Here is a 22,968-nt window from a genome sequence, read left to right on the forward strand (position 1 = left end):
CAACCTGCATGATCAGGCATCTAAGTGCAAAGCACGAGCTGCAGTGGAGTACACACCTTCAAAACCAAGAAACGTCTCTGGCTCATCCTGCTTCCTCTTCTGCTGCAGTCTCGGCCGCTCCAGCCACATCTGTAGTGATACCGGCACCTGCCACCCCGCAAACAGACGATCTGTCAGCAACACCACCACCTGGGTCACCAACAACCATCTCCACAATGTCCCGTGGAAGCGTTCAGCTTTCCATCTCCCAAACACTTGAGAGGAAGAGGAAGTACCCCCCTACCCACCCGCGATCCCTGGCCCTGAATGCCAGCATTTCAAAATTATTGGCCTTTGAAATGCTGTCATTCCGTCTGGTGGAGACGCACAGTTTTAAAAACCTTATGTCGGTGGCTGTCCCACAGTACGTCGTGCCCAGCCGCCACTACTTTTCCAGGCAAGCCATCCCTTCCCTGCACAACCAAGTGGGGGAAAAAAATCAGGTGTGCACTGCGCAACGCCATCTGTGCCAAGGTCCACCTAACTACCGATACGTGGACCAGTAAGCACGGTCAGGGGCGTTATATCTCCCTAACGGCACACTGGGTAAATGCAGTGGCGGATGGGCCTGAGGCGGATAGCAATTTGGCGCATGTCCTTCCACCACCGAGGATTGCAGGGCGCTTCAGTTTGCCTCCTGTTCCTAACTCCTCCTACTCCGCTTCCTCATCCTCTACCGCATCCTCATCCGGACAGCGTAACACCTTCACCACCAACTTCAGCACGGCCAGGGGTAAACGACAGCAGGCAGTTTTACAACTTGCCTGTTTGGGGGACAAACCACACACCGCGCAGGAGTTGTGGAGGAGCATGGAACAGCAGACAAATGAGTGGTTGCTGCCAGCGAGCCTCAAGCCCGGCCTGGTGGTGTGCGATAACGGGAGAAATCTCATAGCAGCTCTGGGCCTAGCCGGTTTGACGCACATCCCTTGCCTGGCGCATGTGCTGAATTTGGTGGTGCAGAGGTTCCTTAAAAACTACCCCGATATGTCAGAGCTGCTGCAGAAAGTGCGGGTCGTTTGTGCGCACTTTCGGCGTTCTCACCCTGCTGCTGCTCGCCTGGCAGCGCTGCAGCGTAACTTCGGCCTTCCCGCTCACCGCCTCATATGTGACGTGCCCACAAGGTGGAACTCCACCTTGCACATGCTGGAAAGACTGTGCGAGCAGCAGCAGGCCATAGTGGAGTTTCAGCTGCAGCACGCACGCGTGAGTCGCTCTGCGGAACAGCACCACTTCACCACCAATAACTGGGCCTCCATGCGAGACCTGTGTGCCTTGTTGCGCTGTTTTGAGTACTCCACCAACATGGCCAGTGGCAATGACGCCGTTCTCAGCTTAACTATCCCACTTCTATGCCTCCTTGAAAAAACAATTCGGGCGATGATGGAAGAGGATGTGGCACAGGATGAGGAGGAGGAGGAGGATGAAGAGGTAACATTTCCAAGGCTCTCAGGGCAGTCATTCGCAAGGGGCTCCGAGGGTGGGTTCCTGAACACACAAACGCCAGGGACACAATTGTCCAGCAGGGGCACAGTTTTGGAGGATGAGGAGGATGAGGAGGAGGAGGAGCTGGAGGAGGAGATGGAACCATGTTCACAGCAGGGTGGCACCCAGGCCAGCTCATGGCCATCACTGGTGCGTGGCTGGTGGGATACAGAGGACACGGACGATACACCTCCCACAGAGGACAGCCTTTCGTTGCCTCTGGGCAGCCTGGCACACATGAGCGATTACATGCTGCAGTGTCTCCACAACGACCGCCGAGTTGCCCACATTCTAACTTGTGCTGATTACTGGGTGGCCACGCTGCTGGATCCCCGTTACAAGGACAACGTACCGTCCTTAATTCACTCACTGGAGCGCGATCGCAAGATGCGCGAGTACAAGCGCACGCTGGTAGACGCCATGCTGCTGGCATTCCCATCTGACAGCGGGGCCGCAGTGGAAGCACAAGGCAGAGGAGGAGGAGGAGGAGGTCGCCAACGCAACCAGGGCACCGCCAGCACCTCAGAAGGCAGGGTTAGCATGGCCGAAATGTGGAAAAGCTTTGTCAGCACGCCACAACAAACAGCAGCACCAGCAGCTCAGATGGAACGTCTTAGCAGGAGGCAGCATTTTACCAACATGGTGGAGCAGTATGTGTGCACACGCCTACATGTAGTGAATGAGGGGTCTGCCCCCTTCAACTTCTGGGTCTCCAAATTGGGCACATGGCCTGAGCTTGCCCTTTACGCCTTGGAGGTGCTGGCGTGCCCTGCAGCCAGTGTATTATCTGAACGGGTATTTAGCACGGCTGGGGGCGTTATAACAGACAAGCGCAGCCGCCTGTCCAGAGACAATGTGGACAAGCTCACGTTCATTAAAATGAACCAGGCATGGATCCCACGGGACTTTTCCGTACCTTGTGCAGAATAGCAATGGATACCGACCTTACCCACCCATTGTTCCATTTTTGCTCTTTCTCACTCTTTTGGGGTGTACCCTCATTTAAAATTTGTGAAAAGAAGCAGTGTTGGCTACCTCGTCCTCCTCCTCAGGGCCAGATTAACGTAGGGGCTATTGGAGCTGCAGCTCCAGGCCCCTACCTTTTATATAGGCCCCGGGTTGGCCATATTCACTGTTACCGCTCTTCTGTCACTTGTAAACACAGAAGTCTGGCTTCTATGCTCGCTTCCCCAGGCAGCACCCTCAGAACCTCCCCACACAGCGCGAAGGCCGGACAAGGAGGGACAGTTGTCGATGCATGGATGTGTTTATGGGCTTCAGAGACAGCATCCCATGTTGAATTAGGCATGCATGGCTGCACCCTTCCTCCTCTGGGTGCATGGCAAGGCACGGCCCTTAAGGCCCTTCAAAATCCTCAGCACCAAGCCCATGATGCTCTTAATCCGGCCCTGGTCCTCCTCCACCGCCGCTTCCACCTACACCACCCATAGGTGTGCGCAGCCTATTGCATTAAGGTGTGCACCCCAAAGTTGAAATACACATGCATGTGTTTGCCAGCAGGGAGAGTAATGTATCGGGGCCATGTACCTGTAGGCAAAGAGAAATAGAGCAGAGCAGGTCCGAGGGAGATCTTTCCCATCTCCTCACTGGCAATGCTATGTGCCCTAGGTGATTAGGGTGTGCCCAGGCACACCCGGCACACCCTGTGCGCATGCCTATGTCACCGCCACATCCACCACCACCTCAACCTCCCTCCTACTCCATATGGGCCTCGTCCTTCAGAGATGAAGAAGAACATTGTTTTATTTTTCTGTTTTTTTTTGTTGTTTTAAGTTATTTCCCTATCCACATTTGTTTGCAGAGCACTTGCTATGCTCTTAATTACGTTTTGCTGCCATTTGCAGCACTCTAGCCCTTTCCTTTGGTGTTTTAGAGCCATTTTAGTGCCTTAAAGTTCGGGTCCCCATTGACTTCAATGGGGTTCGGTGTCCGGGAAAAGTTCGGTAAAAGTCCGGAACACAGACCCGGACTTTTTTTTAAAGTTCGGCCGAACCCGTCGAACGCGGACATCTAGGTGTCCGCTCAACCCTATAAATTTGCTGTCCCCTCAAAATAACTCAAAACAGAATCATTAATGTCTAAACCGCTGGAAAAAAAGTGAGTACACCGACAAGTGACAATGTCCAAATTGGGCCCAATTAGCCATTTCCCCTCCCCGGTGTCATGTGACCTGTTAGTATTACAAGGTCTCAGGTGTGAATGGCGGGGCAGGTGTGTTAAATTTGGTGTTATCGCTCTCACTCTCTCATACTGATCACTGGAAGTTCAACATGGCACCTGACAAAGAACTCTGAGTATCTGAAAAAAGAATTGTTGCTCTACATAAAGATGGCCTAGGCTATAAGAAGATTGCTAAAAGGGGACATGAAAGGGGACGCTTGACAACATCTTAATCAAATAAGTTTATCTTGGTTTCATCAGACCACAGGACATGGTTCCAGGAATCCATGTCCTTAGTCTGCTTGTCTTCAGCAAACTGTTTGTGGGCTTTCTTGTGCATCATCTTTAGAAGAGGCTTCCTTCTGGGACGACAGCCATGCAGACCAATTTGATGCAATGTGCGGCGTATGGGCTGAGCACTGACACACACGCTTGACACCATTTGAACTAAATAGGTTTATGTTGGTCTCATAAGAGCACAGGATATGGTTCCATTCTCCTCCTCCTCTCTTTGATATAAACACAAATGCTCAGTGAGCTTTTGTGTATACGCACTAAAAGACCAAGGTTTTGGTTTTGTATATGGGCTCTTTAATACTGTAAACTCACTCACAACTGTAGTGCTCTCTTTAGGCCTCTCAGAAGGATGTCCCCTCCACCTACAGAACATTCCTTCCCCCCTGGAGATGGAGCACATGGAGAGGGAGGCTAAACTGTTTGGCTGCTGTTACAGACAGAACTATGCCTGCCCCTAACAATGGGGTGGGAGGATCCCTGATTGGCCACTGGAAGAGAGCAATCCAGGAATAGACAATACCCAGTTGGGTACCAGAATGGTGAGAAGCCATTTGGCCATCTAAGTTACTGTCCTCTAACAGAGCTTTCCACTGAGAGTAAGGGGCCCTATTGCCTGTTGAACTTTAACTGGTCTAGATAGGACTTACCGTTGTCATTATTTTGCTTGCTATACTACTTTGCCAGGGAGGGGATAGAGAAGAGAAAGGGGCATTAAAAAATAAATAATCTGAGCACAAGTAACACATAGGAAACACTTGATGCTTTGTGTAGTTTACTGCTAGCTGCATTAAATGATTTCCCTGATAAGCTATTAAAGCATATTTCTATTGCCATGACATGATGGGTAGACTACAACAAGCAATGCTACAACCACATGGATGCTGGATTATTGAGTTCTGGCCAAATCCCACACCTGGAAGAATTCAGAGATAATACTGGCTGAAGAGAGTCCATTGACAGCTTAATGGAGTCCTGCTGTGGTATTTGTAAGAAATAAAGACCAAGGCAAAAACTAGAGCATTTATTTTCAAAGCAGGAGACCAATATTATCCCATCACAATGCAGTGACACTCACAATCTTTCTCTTCTGTTGCAATTTATTAACAAAATACATTTAATGAAATGTTGTGAAATACGTACATAGAAGTGACTTTTGTTCTTTCCACAATATGAAGTGCTGTATTAAATAAATCAAATGAAAGCACCATCTGAAATCATTTAATCTGACTAACAGGACCAAGAGTATGGACGGGTCTTTTAATAATAAACTGCTATAACAAGACAATCAATGCATATGAATGCATCAACCTACAAAATCCCATGCTTTAAGCTGTCAGAATGTATTATGCATCAGTGTCAAGCCCTTTACCTGCTATGAATTTATTCTAAAATCAAACTTGAAATATTCTCTAATGTGTTTGTAGGTTTGACCCCAGTGTCTCAAGTACTGAAGGTAAATTCACATGTGATCTGGCAGCCCCAATTAAGAGAACAAGAATCTATCAAGACTTGCCTGTTCTAATCCAGTCTGTGGCATTGTGGAAACAAGAGGTCATTTGTAAAAATGGAAGAGTATGATTTTTCTGATGCTTCAAAACTCTAAAAGGTCACTAGCAGTACATATTCCACAGTATAGGTTTTTGAACTAAAAGTTTTGCTTAAAAGTGGGGAAAAAATAGCAAATAAAGAAAAATCAATATAGCTTATACAATTGCGTCACAATTCATATTGTAATTGAATGGTATTAAAAACTACCTTTCCTTTTGCAGCTGTTGTAATTTTCTGAAAATGCAATGCAATATGGCTACCTGGAGCTGTTCTATACATAGAATGTGTACTGACCTCACCCCAGAAACATAATTTCCTGCTTGTGTGATTGGCTCACCAATTTTCCCAGAAGTCTGCCTAAGATACAAGTCAGATTTCTGGCACCCTCTGCAACAAAAATGTCATTTTTGGTGAGATACTCCCAATAGGAACTTGTCTAAAGGGATGCAGGCCCAGCAGCTTTCCTCATTAGAGCCCTGCAGCTGCCACAGCTGATAGATAATTATGAAACCACTCCCATTTGACCCATTTAGCACAGAGGAACAAACAATGATTTCTTCAGAATAACAAAAGGTAGTAATCAGCAACAAAGTTTGTTAAAATCCTTGTAATGTACAGAGATCACCCAGAGGGTAATGTTTTTTTCTCAACAAAAGTGGAGTTACGCTTTAGGAACAGTGGTAACAAGGTGCCTGGCGGATGACAGCTCTGTCTCTGCTCTGTGAGCAGAGATGGAGCTGTTAGAGCCCCTCTCTCCTCTATGGGAGATCGGTTGATAACGGACCGCCTGTCCGTTTTCATCCGATCCCATCCGATCCTCCAGATAGGGCTGCATGGAGCATCCGATCAGGTCCGCCTGAAAAACTATCATTGAAAGTAAAAGTAAATTCAAAATTTTGGGTTGTCCCCAGAAAAGTATTAAAGGGGAAAACTTCCAATGGGAACACTAGTTCTGGTGACCTTGGGGTCTCCAATAAATTCCGCTAATTTGCACGCATTTCCTCTCACTGTTTGGCTATGGGACAGGAAGTTAAGGCAAATCTCCATAATGGGACACAGATGGCGAAAAAAAATCTGATAGGGATTATAACTTTTCTTTGCTATATCAAAAATGAAAAAAAAAAAAGTTTGACAATAGTTCAACTTTAAGGTCCTACCTAGCCACTGGCCACTGGAACATAAACTCAGTCCTGCCAGCATTGGAGTCCTTTCCTTTATTCACAGTAGCGTGCTTACTCCTTAACTGGTAGATGTGTAATCCACAGTGTAAGAAAATGGTTTAACCATAACCTCCAGCAAGTAGTCTTCTTAATTAGCACAGAGATAGTAACAACAGCAAGCAGTACATCTAACTGGTCAATAGGCCTCTCAATACTTGTGTACTTGGGTGAAGGCCTCTCCAATACAGTTCAATCTGACCATGGTCTGTACTAGGATTGATGAATATAGAACTAAATTGCTGCTCCTGAATGTAATTAGGGGAAATATATATATGTGTGTATGTGTGTATGTGTGTGTGTGTGTGTGTGTGTGTGTGTGTGTGTGTGAGACTTGACAGATGCTCAGAACTCTCTCCTGCTCCTTCTGCCTTGGGAGCCTGCTGCAGGTTAGACAGGACACTAAAAAGGTACATGTGCACTGCAGCCTGTTTTGATTTGGAGAACTAATTAAGGGGAACTCTGTTAGTTAGTCAGGAACTGACTTGAGTTTAATTTGTTGCTTGGACAAGCAGATTTTTTGTTTTATTTTATGCTATGGGCTTGCTGGATGTGGGCAGCACTTTAAAGAGATGGACACCTACCATTGAATAAAATAGAGAAGCTTGTAAAAACATTTTTATTGGCAAACACTTACCAACAGCAGACTAATCAGCTACTGCAAAAGGCAAACTCTTACTTTCCTGAAAGAAGAACACTAGACTGAAGCCCACCAGGCCTCCTTAGAGGGACAGCAGAAAATAAATCTGTCTCCACAGCCGCAGATGCAAACTCAGTCAAAGAGGGGGATGGTGACAAAGGGCCTGACACGTACACCTTGACAGCTGGTGCACAGTGCTTTACAGAAATTGTCCCCGGAGGATGATGATGATGAAGCCTACCCTGGCATTTATGAGAGAGTTGCAGAACGTAAGAAGCCACCTGAGGAGCAGTGGGCTGACAGGCTAGCACCCTTTTTAAAGGGGAATCACCAAAGGGCCTATTTTGATTTGCAACCTTAGGATGCCAAGGTGTATCCTAAACTTTCCAAGGAGAAATCCATGTGTTGAGTTACCATGGTTACCATGTGTTCAGATTGGAGTATGACTCTGAGAGGCTTGTGAGGTCCCAGATGTATGTTTTTTTTCCCCCTTAGAAATAAGTGGTTGCAACAGGAGGTGCTCAACCCTGCTCTCATTGTGTAGTGAGTGGTCTGTGTGCGTTACATCAGAGCCTTGCTGGTGTAGCAACCTCCTAGGTAGGTGCCTAGAAGAGAGAATATCGTTATTAGATCTTGGCATGCTCATGGTGCTCAGGTGCAGCTCAGTTTGTCTGAAGTATTTCACACTGGTCCAATAGGGAGGCATATTGGACAGTGGGAGGAAACCTGAAAAGTGAGTGCACAGGCATTTAGTACAGCCCTAGTGATTGGCAGAGGAAAGTCCCTCAGTGTATGCTGGGATACTGTATAAATGCCAATGGCACATGTGCTCAGCATCTTTCAGCTGGAGAGCGGGATCCCAGTAGAGGTTGCCATGCAGCCTCAGGTGGTCGACCTGAGGGCCAGAGAGTCAGAGAGGAGCTGAACCCAAATGTCCTGCAGAGCTGACTGGAAGGGAGACACTGGAGGGGATCTGATTCTGCCTACAGCGAGTACAGATCTGTGTCATGGGGCCTGTTTTGAGAAGGCCACCCCTTCTGTGGAAGAGTCAGTGGATGGTTGTCAGTAAAGGGGATGCTAGAGAGTGTCCTGAAGATAATGTAGGTGCATCAAGTCTGGTGCTAGAGAGAGCAAGAGGACCTAATTCTTCCATACAAGTGGCAGTATTGTTAAAGCAGTGTGTCTGTTTCCAAAAATAACCTGGTAAGGGCGAATGAGAGTTGTCCTTATGACCTGTAAATAGTTCAAGTTAGAGTATCCCCTTATTCCCTTCTCCCATCCAAGTTCCACAATAAATATAAAACCAAAACCCCTGAACTGTTTATTGAGTAACAAGCAACTGGGAGCAAGGATGGATGAGTAAACTGTCCCTAAGTGACTGTCTGCAGGTAATCAGAGGTGGCCCAAGAAGTCATCACACAGCAAGCCCTACAGGGACAGTGCTACACTGGTTAAGATACAGCAGAGCATTAGGCATACAAATCCCAAGAGTGTGGATGTGTTGCTGTACCTTGTGGAAGAACATTCTGCTACTAATGATTGTCCCTGATATCTGTTCTACAAGCCTGTAGCATCTGGAAACAGGAACATATCAACCTCATGAAAGACTGTTCACTTTTATCTAAGGGGTAAACAGGCTCTGAAGAAAGGGGGCGGGACACAGATGGATGCCCAATAACAACGGCTTCCTAAACCAAAAGGAGTATCTTTTATAAGGGAGACCAAGCATATTAGGGGCTAGCAGAGCCAAGGACTTGGTATGTGGCTGTTATTTTCCCCATATTGCATGAATCAATTGCACTGTGACCTGGAGAAGCATGTATCATTCTTTACCAAGCCTGTTCAGGCAATACACCAGCCTGTCAGCTTAAACATAGAATGAAACCAAATATGTTATATTTTAAAAGAAGGACACCCAATGGAGGTAATATTCGATTCTGGTAGCCTCTTCACCCCGGTTCATGGTCTAGTGGACCCTGCCAAGCTTGGCTCAGACAAAATGGGATTACCTTGTATACATAGCAATGCTAAATACTACCCTATTATGGTGCTCTTCATGGAGACACCTAGTAACACATCTCATGGGTGTGGTTAGGAACTTGCTACAAAGTGTAATACTGCCCTGTGATTCTGGGAACTGAGGAGGTGAGAACAGGTAACCAGTCCTGGAAATGTGTCTGAAGTAAATTATGCTTTTATTTTACCTTAACTTGAGGGGGATGTTGACATCCCTCAGTCAGAGGTACCTGGCAACTTCCAATTACCCGTCATTGATAGGGAGTCAGTGTAAACTGAAATAACAGATATACAGTGCCTTGCGAAAGTATTCGGCCCCCTTGAACTTTGCGACCTTTTGCCACATTTCAGGCTTCAAACATAAAGATATAAAACTGTAATTTTTTGTGAAGAATCAACAGCAAGTGGGATACAATCATGAAGTGGAACGAAATTTATTGGATATTTCAAACTTTTTTAACAAATAAAAAACTGAAAAATTGGGCGTGCAAAATTATTTAGCCCCCTTAAGTTAATACTTTGTTGCGCCACCTTTTGCTGCGATTACAGCTGTAAGTCGCTAGGGGTATGTCTCTATCAGTTTTGCACATCCAGAGACTGAAATTTTTGCCCATTCCTCCTTGCAAAACAGCTCAAACTCAGTGAGGTTGGATGGAGAGCGTTTGTGAACAGCAGTTTTCAGTTATTTCCACAGATTCTCAATTGGATTCAGGTCTGGACTTTGACTTGGCCATTCTAACACCTGGATATGATTATTTGTGAACCATTCCATTGTAGATTTTGCTTTATGTTTTGGATCATTGTCTTGTTGGAAGACAAATCTCCGTCCCAGTCTCAGGTCTTTTGCAGACTCCATCAGGTTTTCTTCCAGAATGGTCCTGTATTTGGCTCCATCCATCTTCCCATCAATTTTAACCATCTTCCCTGTCCCTGCTGAAGAAAAGCAGGCCCAAACCATGATGCTGCCACCACCATGTTTGACAGTGGGGATGGTGTGTTAAGGGTGATGAGCTGTGTTGCTTTTACGCCAAACATAACGTTTTGCATTGTTGCCAAAAAGTTTGATTTTGGTTTCATCTGACCAGAGCACCTTCTTCCACATGTTTGGTGTGTCTCCCAGGTGGCTTGTGGCAAACTTTAAATGACACTTTTTACGGATATCTTTAAGAAATGGCTTTCTTCTTGCCACTCTTCCATAAAGGCCAGATTTGTGCAGTATATGACTGATTGTTGTCCTATGGACAGTGCTCCTTGGGATGTTTAAAGCTTGGGAAATCTTTTTGTATCCAAATCCGGCTTTAAACTTCTCCACAACAGTATCTCGGACCTGCCTGGTGTGTTCCTTGTTCTTCATGATGCTCTCTGCGCTTTAAACGGATCTCTGAGACTATCACAGTGCAAGTGCATTTATACGGAAACTTGATTACACACAGGTGGATTCTATTTATCATCATTAGTCATTTAGGTCAACATTGGATCATTCAGAGATCCTCACTGAACTTCTGGAGAGAGTTTGCTGCACTGAAAGTAAAGGGGCTGAATAATTTTGCACGCCCAATTTTTCAGTTTTTTATTTGTTAACAAAGTTTGAAATATCCAATAAATTTCGTTCCACTTCATGATTGTGTCCCACTTGTTGTTGATTCTTCACAAGAAATTACAGATTTATATCTTTATGTTTGAAGCCTGAAATGTGGCAAAAGGTCGCAAAGTTCAAGGGGGCCGAATACTTTCGCAAGGCACTGTATATCTGTTATTTCAGTTCCTCAAAGGTTATAGCAAAAGAACTATACACATGCTTCACCATACAGGTATTCCCATTATTCCCAAATTCTGAACTTGATAATGAGGCAGGTAGAAATCTGCAGTGTAAAAAGTGGGTATGACCAAACTTAATATTGCTTAAGAGGGCATGGCTAAATAAAACACTGGCTTCAGTGTACCTAGAAACTATGCTTTGTTTGCTGTGCCACAAGCAAGAGTCTAATAGACACATAAACCCGAGCACAATTAAAAAAAACAAAAAAAAAGCTTCCTATACATATGGTTTTGCACACATTCAAAATGTAAGAACATTTACACTTTTTCTGAGCCTACCTGTAGAACTTCATTAAAATAGTCAGGGACTGCATAGCAAGCAGCAACTGTCGAGACAATGTACACTTTGGTGAGACGTATATAATGTGCAGTAGAATGCATATATTGAAGGAGTGTGTAATATACAATATAGGGGTCAGGAGTATGTAATGCACAGAATGCAAGGGACAAGAGTGTGTAATGCATAGTAGGAGTAAGGTGAAAAAATTTAAAAAGGAGTTAGGGGTCTGTAACACACCGTGTAGGGGTTAGAGGAGCAATAATCTCCCTCATTTTACCCTTTCAACAAAAATCCCTTCTTCCTCCCCTTAAACAAAAAAAATCTAGCACTAATCTGCACGCTCATCCCTGCCAGCACAAATGCCCCCCCCCCAAAACAAATTGCCCTCCCCCCAAACCCCCCCCCCCAGCACAAGTCCTTCTCCACCTGCCCAGATCCACCCCCCTTCCCCAATGCACCATCCCTCTTCTTCTCCATCCCAGGACTTATCCCCCCCCCCCCCCACTCAATTCTCTATCCCAAAGAACAAATGAATTTCAACTCCCAGCACAAATTCTCCCTTCCCCCCAATCTCCATCCCCAGAATAAATCCACCCCCCAGCACAATCCCCTAATCCACCCATTTCCCCTCTACGAATCCTCCTTCCCCCCCAATCCCCCAAATTATTGAAGGAAGGTTTTATTTACCCTTGATTCCTGTCTTATGTAAGGGAGTAAGACATGAAAACTCCAGGCCAAGTTTTGGGAATATTTCAGGGATTTGAGTGATCTGACCTATAATTATGCTGCAGGTAAGATACAAAGAGGTTCTACAGCAAAGATGGAGCTGTGGCCTGGGGACACAGGAATCGAAGCTGTGGAAACTACAAGGAACTCTGTTTTTGTTTGTTTTAGGGTGGATTTGAGCAACTAACTTGCTACAAGCTAGAGAAGAACCTCCATGTGTTAAAGTGGTATTAAACCCAAAACTAAAAAAAGGATATATTGGGGTTTACCATTCATTTGATGTGTTGGTTGCATTCATTTTCTTTTTAAGGTGTTTTTTCCCTCTGTTTTCACATGGTGATCTGGCCAGTAACACTCCTTCTGTTTTAGAGTGCCCCCACTCTGTATGAAGGAGCGCAGAGGCATATTTGGACAGCAGCATTGTTAATCTAGGGGGGAGGGGAGTGTTAAATGTACTAGCAGATTTAGATGCACTAACAAATTAAAGCCAAACTCCAGCTGACACTTTATAAGCAGTTACAAGAGCATTTGTTTTCCTTTTGGAATAAAGGTTTTACATAAAAAAAATAAAAGCTAGTAATTGTTAGAGCCCCTGTCAGTGTTAAATGGTTTGTCTCATCCCTGTAACTGCTACATTTGCAAGAGAGCTTGTTCCTTTGAAAAATAGCAGATTTACTGGCCAGATCACCAGCTGATAAGGGAAATGAAACCTAAAAAGAAAACTAATGCGGTCATCAGGATATTAACCACTTTACCACCGACCGCTCACTGAGCTGGTACTGCGGCAAAGTGGTTCGATATTGTCCAGCGACGTAGACCACCGGAGGATTTTCCTGCTGTACGCCCAGGCCACTTTTTGAGCAGTCGGCAAGTGGTTAAGCTGCAATGTAATAAATTATTGCTTTTGGTTTTAATGCCACGTTAAGTTAGTCAGTGTCTGACTGGCAAGGTTTTCTTTTCTGTTTTGTTTGCTGTTGCCACTGCAATAAAGCTGTCTGTGTGTTAGTTTGAAAAAATACATGCTGTCTGATGCCAGATTATTAACCCTTCAAAAGTCCGGGTGTATATTTGGCCCCGAATCATTATAGCTTCCCTATAAGTGTTCTAGTCACATGCTATGTCTCTATGTTCATCACGGAAGTTTGAAATGGTCAATTCTACCATAATAGTCAGTACTGAAGAGAGTATAGTACAGTATTTCCTACTAATACTATGAAAGTGTCCTGTCTAAAGCCAAAACTATTTTCTCTTCGTGTTCTGTCCTATAGACACATCAAAAAGTCAATTTCTCCAGTGAGGTAAATTGTCATCTAAACAAGTGTCCCCACTGAAAGATATCCTCTCACCTCCTGTTCTAGCGACAACTCAAAATATTTGATTATCTCTAACTAAACAGTCACCAAAACTGAGTAAATAAATAACTTGTTTGACTTTTCCGTCTTCCTACAAAGGGATTATGCACATGACTGCAAACGGGGCGGTACAGAGCGCAAGAGTGTACAGAACATGCAAAAACTCTTCAACTGGAACCACAGCTGCAGCATATAGCCGCATATAGAAATAAATTACAGGCTGTGCATTGGTCTATGCAGGTTATTTGCTTAAGCATGCGCATGGATGTACAACCCCAGGTACTGACTGCTTCCACTGCTTCCTTTTTGCAAGGTCTGGCATATACCTGCACACAACTACATCCCGCAATAGCTTTCTATGAACGGCTGTAGCAACAGCTTTGGCTCCTAGGGATGATTTTTCCCCAGTTCTGTACACTCTTGCAAGCTGAATGGCCCCCTTGCAGTCATGTACATAAGCCTTATACTTTCACAACTTGCAACATAGTTTTATCATCCCTTAAAAAATAAAGGATTCTACTAAAGTTCAGTTTTGGGGAAGGGTACAAATTGCATATTTCCCAGTGGCTTCTGCATGAAAGGTTTTTCATCTATAATATATATATATATATATATATATATATATATATATATATATATATATATATATATAATCTTCTTTGTCCAATCAATTAGGCAAGATGGAATTTTTCAATTGCAAGGTGACTGCACCAGTTCTCAAAACTTTTTAGCTTTTTGCTATTGTCTTTGATGCAACTTCAAATTCAACACTTAGTTTAATGTCTGTAACTTTAATAAGCCCAGACAAGCAGATTTTCCCAAATTAGACCTTTTCCGGACGTACACTGTCCTCCTCTGATTTTATTTTCTTATAGCTAGAAGTATTTGAACAGGATAGAAGCTGTGGTTTTTTAGGACCACATCAGTATTTTATAAGAGGCTCTCAAGTCACTGGCTGAATCTGCCAGATTTGGATATCATTGTACATATAACATTTTAAAGTAATGCTGTTTTCAACAACCTTAGCCCACACAGACAAGGTTAGACAAGAACCAGATAATCAATAATTATCAAAAAGCTGTAGGATGGCACTACAAAACAATAGCCACCTTTACCTGATATCATGAACAAGCAGGATAAGAGTTGGCGCATCACACATACCTATATAGCATCAAGGGGTATGCAGTTCATGTATAGTCATTAGTCTGGTGTAGTTGATGGCTGAAATAGATTACACTCAGGGCCAGCTCAGCTGCAGAGAGAAGTCAGCTCTGAAAGTGAAAATAAAAACAAAAAGCAGAGCGCCTCTAAGTGTTATCAGTTTAATTAAAAGGGTAATGCAGGTACAGGAAAACTGCTCACATTTAAAACAGTATAAAATAGCTCATCTGTTAGGTGGTCTGCAGGAACACGGGGGTCCACGGCTGGATGTTTGTGGCTCCAAGAGGTGGTAGAGGGGATGCTGAAGGAGGGAGATGTCTGGAGAGCCAAGACACCAGATAGTAGGATGGTCAGCAGCTTCAGGAAGGTGTTCTGTTCCTCAGGGAGACACCTGGTGAGCCGAGAGACCGTTAGGTAGAATGGCTGTCGGCTTCAGAAGGGCGCCCTGGTCCTCAGTACATCCGGCGCCAACAGATAGGGGAGCCCAGCGTGACAGATCCAGCAGCCAAACGCACAACGCGTTTCCGAGCGTGCGCAGTAGCCTCACAGGGCGTGCGCGCTCCTTTCTCAAGTGCAGTCGACTGTTGGCGCCGGATGTACTGAGGAGCAGGGCGCCCTTCTGAAGCCGACAGCCATTCTACCTAACGGTCTCTCGGCTCACCAGGTGTCTCCCTGAGGAACAGAACACCTTCCTGAAGCTGCTGACCATCCTACTATCTGGTCTCTTGGCTCTCCAGACATCTCCCTCCTTCAGCATCCCCTCTACCACCTCTTGGAGCCACAAACATCCAGCCGTGGACCCCTGTGTTCCTGCAGACCACCTAACAGATGAGCTATTTTATACTGTTTTAAATGTGAGCAGTTTTCCTGTACCTGCATTACCCTTTTAATTAAACTGATAACACTTAGAGGCGCTCTGCTTTTTGTTTTTATTTACCTGATATCATAGTCCAGTTGCTGGTAGGTCTCGTACACATGAACATTTACATTTAAAGCGGTTGTAAAGTCTCTGATCACGATTATTGGTATGCCCTCTGTTACATCAAAATATATAGTGCAGTGTCTGTGTTTTTTTAAAAATTATACAGCTAAATACCTTTTTTTACAGCGCCGCTGTGCAGTCACGTGACCTCCCACTGCTCTCCTTCCCCAATCTAAGGACTACAAAGGCAGGGGCTGAGATTTCTTCTCTGGTGTCAGCTGGGCGGTCACGTGACCACACAGCAGTGCTGTAAAATAGGATATTTAGCTGCATAATTAAAAAAACAAAACACAGACACTGTACTGTATATCTTGCTGTAACACAGGGGATTTCAACATTTGCAATAAGTGACTTTACAGCCACAGCGGAACAGTGGCAGGAGGGGCAGGGCGGGGAGGCTAACACACACAGACTACCGAGCTGACAGGCAGTGAGGGAGGGGGAGAGGGGAAAAGGCAGAGACTGCAGGATGACGGAGGCACGTATACTGACCACGGTATTATGGATCAGCGGCCATGATTACCATGGTAAGTTCACATAGGGGGACACAGGAGCAGGCAGGATAAACCAGGTATTTTACAGCATAGAGAGGGAAAAATTACACTGCAGAAGCACTAAGCGTTTATCGTCCTCAAAACTTCTAAAATGTCCTCTAGCATAACATTTCCAAACCTTTCCTGCACATGGGGAGATGCAGGTGTCAGCTGACTATACAAGTAAATGGATGTACTCGAGCATGCATGTGCAACATATTTCTCGAATGTGTAACGTTCGAGCCATATCATCATTTATAGGAACAAGGCTGTGTACAGTTTTTCACTTGTATGGGTGGCTGTACATACTTGCGGCTCCCCAGGTGCAGGAAAGCACCAGGAGTTTTATGCTACAGGACTTTTCTGCATTTACACATTGGTGTGCATTAGGCCTTAAATCTATACAGGAATTTAATGTTGAAATGTATCCTGCTTGCAACTTCTATCAGCACATAATATCACTCTGTTGCAGTCTTCAAGCTTCAGACAATGAAAAGCCCAATAGTAAGAGTGAGAACCTCTCATAAAGGCCACAGTAGGTGGGAGAAATTGGGAGCCCCAGGCACTGAGATCTTGCCACTGACATCTCGTATACAAAGGCTGTTGGGTTATGCTGTAGAATGTCTCTATACAGGAAGACTCCGCAATCATCACATAAAGAATCCAAGCTTACTGTATAAGGCTATTTGTAATTTCAAACTATTCTTTGTACAATTGCAACTTAGATTGTAATGCCAACATACAAAGCACATTAAATAATAAAACAAAATAGAGTGTTTCAGGTAATGCGGGGTACATTTTCCGATACAGTGCTAATCTAAAACCCATAAATTCTGTTACGCAACCTACAAAGTGGCTGTGTTTTATGTTTTCAGACCAGATGTACACGTGTTTTCACAAACGATCCCACTTAAATATGGAACAAGTAATAGAGCCATTCAGTCTTCGCTCTGGAGTCAGGTGTGTTTTATTTCACAACATTTTCATGAAGAAAAAAAGTTCAATTATTACCTCTTAAAACTTTTAGATAGTTAACTCAACATTTTGTTTTCACTTTTTTCTGTTTTATAGCATTTTTCGCAGGCTCACCTCTCACTGGAATGTTTGCAAGAGAATAAAAACGTCATTGTTTATAAATTGTGAAATAGATTTGTGCCCCCTTTTTAATTAAATAAGCAGGATTTTTATATGAACAGTGGGTTTATAAATATACAAATTAGTACACAGGCATGTGCAAGCTTTTAAGAATTAAAGGTAAATGAGCATTGTTGTTTATATATAGTAGGTCTATAAGCCAATAGAGGAATAAATAATAGACTGAAGTTTCTGTACAAACGCAACAAAAGTAAAGGACAGTTATAAACTTTTGCAGTCTAAAAGCGTATTCAACATCTAGTTTAAAGAAACTAGAGGAAAGAAAACAGTAACAAAAGCTGGGATACTGTGTAAAGCAACCAACTTCCATGTTTTAGTTTGTGGAATAATGAAACAAGAAATCTGATTGGTCACTGAGGGAAACAGCATTGTTTTTTGTTTCCAATGCAAATTGTTATAAACCTTTATGGGATTTGGTCGGCAACCAAACATATATACATGGAGAATTTATATGTAGCACTGCCCCTTAGAGGACTACTGAGAATTACACCTTCTGGATTCCCCTGGATTACCCTTAGCAACACACAGCAGATAACAGCATTAAAAGTTCTTTGCTCAGTCAATAATCAATCCAGGGGATGTTGGTTTTTGTGTTTTTTTTTTTTTGAGAACTTGGATAGGAGAAGGGATGAGTTGGATACTCCAACTATTACCTATTTTACAATATGAGGGACAGCTTATTGTAGAATGCGGCAAGGCCGCTGCTTCACTTTGCAACTAAATGAAGGTACTTTAAATGTTCCTGTGTAAGTATTCTCTTCAGGGTTCTGAAACTGGCACCCCCTTTCTCTCAATGCCTGTGTGCTGACACCCGTCCGCTGACCCTAGCTTCTGGAGTGGTCCCCTTCCTGGCAGACCCCCCGGCAAGTTCCTCTGTTCTCACGGACACTGTTTTTCCAGAGTCATCGTTGCCTCCAAACTCCACTTGTCAGCATCTACTGGACCTCTGGGTTCAGCCATACCTTCAGTTTCACCAGGCTGACTGCCTGTGACCACCTTTCCCAGCTACAGAAGGGGAGACAACTGTACCCTCCTTCAAGGACTTGGCTTCCCGCCCAAGGAACACCTGCCAAATGTGCCCTTGATTTTTATAGCCTATACCAGGATGCACCACTGTCTGTGCCAACCCACTGGGGCAGCTACAAAAGCCTGTGTGTCACTGGCTGAGTTTCCTCCACTGTCCAACATGCCCCCCTATTGGACACAGTGGGGACACTCCCTCATACCAGATGAATCACACCTGGACACATGCAACAGGCAAAACTAACAATCAGGCTCCCCGGATAAGCAGACAGAGCAAACTATATTTTACCTGTATAGCACCTATCTAGGAGGGTGCTACATATATATAAAAATAATTTTATTAATTGCATTCTGTAAAATGGCCAATCACAATGGCCTCATGTTAAAATCAACAATAAGTATACTTTTACAAGAAGAGCAAAAGGAACAACATTGCAGAAAATGTACTTGACAGACAGTGGTACAACCAGTTCTTATCCTCGCACTGAGATGGCATCACCACACTCCATTTCAACTGGAAGAATCAAACACGTTTTGAACATGAATTCCACAATGTTCTTCATCAGGGAAGTACCACAATCATATATATCTGCAGATTCACATATGATCCCAAAAGACATCCATTGAGGCCCATTAAATGGCTAAGTGAAGGAATGATAACTGCATCCAAATGTAACGAAGCCAAATGGAGACATACATCAAATCGTTTACAGACAGGGATTAGTTGACAGATCTGCTGACAGATTTTTTGTTTCCATTATTTTTTCTAAAATGTTTATACATGGCCCCTTAGGAGTTTCAATCTACAGTAAAATTAACTAGAGGGGTAAAAACATAATCAAAATTGAATAATATTATTAGATGTTTTCCATACAAGCTGTGTAGTCCAAGGCTGCCTCCACACCATTACATTGTGGTTAGGTGCAATAAAACCTTCACATATGGTATTCTGACTGGCACTCCAAAGTACATATACAGTATAGTAGAACCTAATGCACCTGTGCTATAACACACACACACACCACAACACAAAGTTGTAAAAGCTCTGCATTGTGCTGCATTACAATAACAAATAACATGCAAGTACTTTTTTGTATGTCAAACATCTTGAGATCCCATTTAAAATGACTTAATGCAACACGCTTTTGGGTACAAAAATTTGTGAATGGCCCCTAATGAAGTATCCTTAAGGTGGAACTTTACAAAATGTTCCGCTTTTCTGCCTCCTCCATCTCCCCCCACCACTTTTATGCATATTTTTTTTTTTTTCATTTGCCCCCCCCATTGCCCATAGCCTTCTGGGACCTGTGACATGTCCATTCCCTAAGTGCGAGGCAGCTCACACATGCATAGTGGGAAGGAGGCTGTGAAGCTGCATTGAATCACAGCTGGCTTCCTTTAGTAAATATGCCAGCACCGATGACCCGAAGGTCAGCGAAGAACCGGCCAGGGTGAGGACAGCGCTTAATCCCTGGACAGGTAGGTGTCCTTTCAGTAAAATTTAGCAACTACAGTATTTGTAGCTGCAGACTTATATTTTTTTTGGGGGGGGGGGGGACTGTAGATCCTTTTTACATGTTACTTAGGGCCCTTTCACATGGACATTCCAATCAGGATGTTAACTGGTAGTTGTGGCAGTATAGGGGCAACAAATAGGCAATCATGATAATACAACAAATGTGCAAACCTGTCAATGTTTGGACAATGGGCAATTGTGAGAATATATTGCCAGAAATCACCCCTATCCATAAGGAAGTCAACACATCTCTTTCCAAATAAACATAATAAACTGAAACAACTAGAAACATGTCCACGGGTACAGAATCAATACTGTAAAGACAACCAGAAGCATGTTCACAGAGGCACAATTAGCTCCATAATGCTACAACTAGAAACATGTCCACAGAGTTCTAATCAGTATACACCAGAAACATGTCTGCCGAGACAGAATCAGTACCACATGACACAGCCAGAATATGTCTACAACCACAGAATCAGTACTGTACTGACACACCAGAATATGTCCCCAATATTATTATCATCCTGATACAACCAGTAACATTTGAGTGGATACGAAATCAGTATTAACCACTTGCCAACCACAATACAAATATACAATATATATACTGTATATACACGTTGCAGTTTGCAAGTGGTTTACCGGGAGTATGGCTGAAGCTATCAGCCATAACTCTGGTATTTTTTTTTTTTCCAGCCGATGGCTGGCTTTTACAAGCATTCAGAGCGGCTGCTCGCTGCTGTTTCTCGGGCTTACCATTTCCACCAGATCGCCCAAGAAACAATACGATGGTGTGGCCGGCTGGTTACAGAGGCGATAAAAGACTAGATCATATTTGATCGCCTCTATGGTCTTGGAGGACTAGAGCGACATCCTGACATCACTTTCGGTCCAGGGTGGAAGTAACATTTTTTTTTTTTTTTTTAAAGCAAAAGATCAAATTTCTATTGCTTTTAAAGGTAAAGGGGAGATTTGGGGTCTTTCTGACCCCAGATCCCTCCATAAAAAGGACCTGCCATCCTTATTTCATTTACAAAAGATGTTTAAATTCCTTGTAATAGGAATAAAAGTGGCAAAAAAAAATAAAGGGACAGTGTAAAAATGAAAAATAAAATACATAAGAAAAAAACATTAGAGTGAGAGCAATAATTGTAGTGCTAGACTTCCTCTGTAACTGTAACAGGTAACCTGTAAAGGCATTTAAATATGTGCTCAATTTTAAAGCGTGGCATATTGAGTATCTATTTACTCTGCGTAAAACATTATCTATCATATCATACAAAAAAATGGGGTAAATATTGTGTTTTTTTAATTCATTAAAATGTATTTTTTCCAAAAACATTGTGTTTGAAAAACCGCTGCGCAAATACCGAGTGACATAAAAAATTGCAATACTGATACAAGTTTAACCCCTTCCATACCGCGCCATAGTAAAATGACGGCGGCAGGAATCCTTTCTCGATCCGGGCGGACGTCATATGACATCGGGGGCGCGCAGCGCGGCGATCGGGGGTGAGGCTCGTCCCTTGGACTGAGCCCAACCCCGATCACGGTAAACAGCCAATGAAATTGGCTGTTTACCACGTGATTGGCTGTGTCAATCACAGCCGATCACATGAGCCGCTCGTTCCCTTCTCAATGCACGCCCCCGGGGGCGCGCAGCGCGCCAATCGGGGACGAGGCTCGTCCCTCGGACAAAGCCCATCCCTGATCTAGGTAAAGAGCCAATGAAATTGGCTCTTTACCACATGACCGGCTGTGTCCAATCACAGCCGGTCACAAATGTCAACAGAAAACACGGTAACTAGCTGTCACCGTGTTCTCCTCCTCACACACTGATCCTGTGTGAGGAGGAGATTGTGGTAACAGCTAGTTAACAAATAGAGTGCACCCCAAACACACTGATTGCCCCACCAATAAAGAGCACCTGTCACTAGCCCATCAAAGCACCTGTCACTAGCCCATCAAAGTACCTGTCACTAGCCCATCAAACTACCCGAGTACCTGTCACTAGCCCATCAAAGTACCCGAGTACCTGTCACCAGCCCATCAAGTACTCTGATGACAGGTACTCGGGTACTCTGATGGGCTGGTGACAGGTACTTGGGTACTCTGATGGGTAGGTGACAGGTACTCGGGTACTCTGATGGGTAGGTGACAGGTACTCGGGTACTCTGATGGGATACAGAGAGGTACTCGGGTACTCTGATGGGCTGGTGACAGGTATTCGGGTACTCTAATGACGGGTACTCGAGTACTCTGATGACGGGTATTCAGGTACTCTGATGACGGGTATTCGGGTACTCTGATGACGGGTATTCGGGTACTCTGATGACGGGTACTCGGGTACTCTGATGACAGGTACTCGGGTACTCTGATGACAGGTACTCGGGTACTTTGAGTACCTGTCACCGGAGTACCCGAGTACCTGTCATCGGAGTACCCGAGTACCCGTCATCGGAGTACCCGAGTACCTGTCACTTACCCAACAGAGTACCCGAGTATCTGTCACCTACCCATCAGAGTACCCGAGTACTTGCCACCTGCTCATCAGTACCCATCAGTACTCATCAGTACTCATCAGTACCCATCAGTACCTATCACCTATCAGTATCAGTACTGATCATCCGTACCCATCAGTACAGTATCAGTATCACCTATCAGTATCAGTACTACTCATCAGTACCTATCACCTGCCTGTCACCTGCCCATAAGAGTACCCGAGTACCTGTCACCTGCCTATCGGAGTACTCGAGTACCTGCCACTTGCTCATCAGTACCAGAGTACCTGTCACCTGCCCAGCAAAGTACCCGAGTACCTGTCACCCTTCATACAGCCGCCATGTCTAAGTCCAAAAAGGTTTATATACGTCCTCTGTTTAAACCTAAATACCGGTGTTATGGCAGCAGATAGCTGCCATAACCCTGGTATTTTTTTAAAAGGTGGACGGTTGGCTTTCCGATAAGGGTGGTCCCAGCGGCGGATTCGCCGCGGG

This window comes from Pelophylax lessonae, assembly GCF_965119305.1.
Source record: "Pelophylax lessonae genome assembly, chromosome: 5".
NCBI classification, from domain to species: Eukaryota; Metazoa; Chordata; class Amphibia; order Anura; family Ranidae; genus Pelophylax; species Pelophylax lessonae.